The sequence below is a fragment of the Podarcis muralis genome, chromosome 3, assembly GCF_964188315.1.
Source record: "Podarcis muralis chromosome 3, rPodMur119.hap1.1, whole genome shotgun sequence".
Classification (NCBI taxonomy): Eukaryota; Metazoa; Chordata; class Lepidosauria; order Squamata; family Lacertidae; genus Podarcis; species Podarcis muralis.
In genome coordinates, this window is record NC_135657.1 from 115,516,115 (window position 1) to 115,519,364 (window position 3,250).

At 38.9% G+C, this 3,250-nt stretch overlaps 1 protein-coding gene across 3 annotated transcripts in view; it reads right to left on the reverse strand.

Moving 5' to 3' along the window:
• Nucleotides 1-2,351: 2,351 nt before the first annotated feature.
• MEIS1 (Meis homeobox 1) overlaps nt 2,352-3,250 on the reverse strand; it is a 154,390-nt gene continuing 153,491 nt past the window's right edge. For all 3 annotated transcript variants that reach the window (XM_077926524.1, XM_028722043.2, XM_077926523.1), the window contains one exon: nt 2,352-3,250. This exon is cut by the window's right edge. The gene's annotated coding sequence lies outside the window, so the exon portion shown is untranslated.

Genomic DNA, 3,250 nt, shown 5'->3' on the forward strand with positions numbered 1-3,250 from the left:
TCAACAGCTACGGCAGCAGCGCCTTGTCTCTCCATAGAGGGTTACTGGGTGCTCTAAGAGGGAGGGAAACCGCCTGTTTCTTTATTTTCTCCTTTACTTAAAGCAGATCCAAGTGCATGAATTGCAGTCTGGTTGCCAAATAATAATAATCAAAAACTTTCCCCCTCCCGCCCCCCAACACACACTCTCTCCCTCCCTCCTTCTCTTTCTGTTGCTGCTGCCTTTGCTTTGAATGGGGGTAGCTAGGAAACAGCGAGGAGGCTGAGAAGGCGGAATTTCCAACGTGTAAAATGTTCTTAACGGAGCCATTGAGAGTGTGCAATAAGGCGTGAGGGGGAACTAATCTCTCCATTTAAATGTTTGTGGCAATTTTATCTAAATGAATTTTAATGCTAAACGAGGGATAATTCCCTATTTGTAACCCGTTTACTTTCTCTTTCCTTTGCCTGTAAAAGCCGTCCAACATCATGCGATGAACAATAGCAAAACAAAACAAAAAACATACTCTCAAGGCATATTATTCATTAATGTGTTATAATTGCAGCTGATTGTCTTGGCAGATAATACAGAGAGGGTTTGGGCTGTGTGTACACACAAACATACCCCAAACCCTCTCAGTATTTTTAATATATATATAGATGTCCCCCTTTAATAACGTGAAATGCACAAAAATAAATCACGTCGATGAAAGCAATAAAATCCCCCTTCTCTTGAAAAAGTGGTATATTCGGGTATTTTTCTATTCTTGAAAAAGAGTAGTTTTAAGAAAAGATTTAACACCGGCAAAGAGCTTAACAGTTTACGTTTTGGCAATGCATGCATTGTTAATATCGCCTCGTGCTGCAGAAAGAAGAAAACAACAATTTCCTGACCTTACAAAGTTGGAAAGGGGAGCTTCCTCAGACAAGGGGAAGATGAGAAAGGTCATTGGCTGGCAACTCTCCAGAAATCCACCCCCTCTTCTGCCATTGATGCATGTGGCTTGATGGTTATGTACTGGGGTACCACTATCCTATCAGCTGTGAAGCTGTGTATTATGGTATTATAACCCCAAACAGATGGACAAAATAGAGTACTTAAGAGGAAAGGCTACTATTTAATTGGGTGGGGGGAGTCATTAGCTGACAATGAAAACACACGGCTGAAAACTGCACTTCCTTCTAAAGAGGGCAAAATCAAATGAGAGTGTTGAGGACAATAAAACAAAGCTTTGGCCATGAAGGGAGATTAGTTTGGGGGAGAAGATGCACGGCTTGATCCCAGGCTTAATTCAGTGCCAGGGTTTAAATCCTGGAATAGGTGCAGTGCTGTTGGGCATGTGCAGAGTGCATTGCCTTACCATTAACAGCGGAAACTATGAGCATGGCTTCCAGACCACAGTGGGGCTGCTTCTAGTCACCCTTCAGGCCTGGCATCTCTTATTTGAGGAATCTGGCACTGATAATATCTCCAATCCCACACCAGTAAAAAGGAGAGAAGCAGAATGCTTCAACAGTAGGTAAACACAGCCTACTAAAGCCACAAAACAATTGGCCCCTCTTAAATCAAAACGTGATTGCTATGGGTGAGTTCACGGGCTGACATCTATCTGAATGGCAGGCATCAGGGCTCTCACCACTGAGCTCTTTTGTTTGTGTTAAGTAGTTAGTGCTATCATCTTTTAAAAGTTATTTTTTTAAAATAGTGACTAGGACAAACCTAAAACATTTGTATATTTTTCATGCCCTTTAGAAACATTTACAACAGTCGTGATTTTATTTGGAAGAAAATTACAAGGTTTTCTAACCTAAACATGCTATTTGGTTCTATTTAACCAGTTGGCTGTCTTGCAGAAGTACAGCTGTGCTGGAAAATTGGTTAATGACCCAGTCTACAGCCAATCACAGCACCGTTTTTATTTATGAGCATTAGGTTTTTTAAAAGTCCACCATCCTTTTACTACAAGTAGTTAATGCACACTTATTCAGATTTAGGAAGGTGTTTTTTAAAAAACCAAAAACAACAACTGTGCTACACCCCTTCAAATGTCACATGTGTGTCATTTTAAAAGGTGAAATATTTTAAATTCCACCCAGCCTTATGCGGTCAGTTCTTCCCTTTTTCTTTTTGCCTTGAAATCTTAAGATTTGATAATTCAGTTATCACCCTGAAAATATACAGGGTAAGCTATAAGAAAGTTCACTAGCACAGGGCAATATAAAATAATTTAGTATGGGGGGAAGTATTAATAAGGTTGTCTGAAACTAAAATTTAATTATTTCAAGAGAGAAATTGACATATTACTATGAAATTGCTAGATTTTTTGGAGGGCTGGGGCAGTAAAATAAAATTTTCAAGCAGTTGAGCCAGCGTGACAAAAATAATTTGCTTTTATTTTAGATTCAGATTTCATTACTGCACTCAAACTACTACAACTGGGCTTTGAGTTATTGTACAATCCAAACGGTTTCAATCAGAAACTCTAAGACTCAATGTGCAATGATTATTATTAATAATTAGCTCCTTGGTTTCTTGATAGAAAAAGGCTATCAACAAGCATTTGTTTAACCACAACAAAAGTATAATTAGCTTATCCCACTTAGTAAATCTGTATGCATGCCAACTCATACCAAACTGCTACTTTTACAAAAAGAAAAAAGAAAAGCAATAATACAGTTCATTTTTCCAGTCCTTTTTGCACAAAATTTATTTACAATGTATACATATATGCTCCATGATGGGACTATGGAAAAATGCACATGACTGATGTTTTGCCCAAAAAATAAAGTCAACATAGTAAAATAACTCTTCAGTTCATGTTCTGAGCGGCATAAAACAGGAAGTGATGTAGGTGGTTGTTGTTGTTGCTGCATGGGGACAGTGATGCTCTGATGTGACAATTAGGTTCAAATACACTTTCTCTTGGTTATTCCATGCCTCCTCCAACCAGTCTCCTTAAGACACTGCCTGCAACAGCTGATTAATCATTTTCGAGGACTGCAGTTTTTCCCATCCTTCCCGATTTACATCTGTTCAGGCCAATTCAAATATGGTGAGTAAATGAATTAGACATGCAAATTCACGCCCCAGGCTAGAAAAAAAGGGGGGAGGGAGGGAGGGAGGAAGACAGACAGAGAGAGAGAGAGACAGAGAAATACAGAGTGCATGGCTGAAATCCTAGGATAGAAGAAATGTTCTTCTGCCTGACAAAGATATTTTAATGCTCTAAAAATCCTGCAAATATATCTTTTTTTGCCATTTGCAGGGTAAT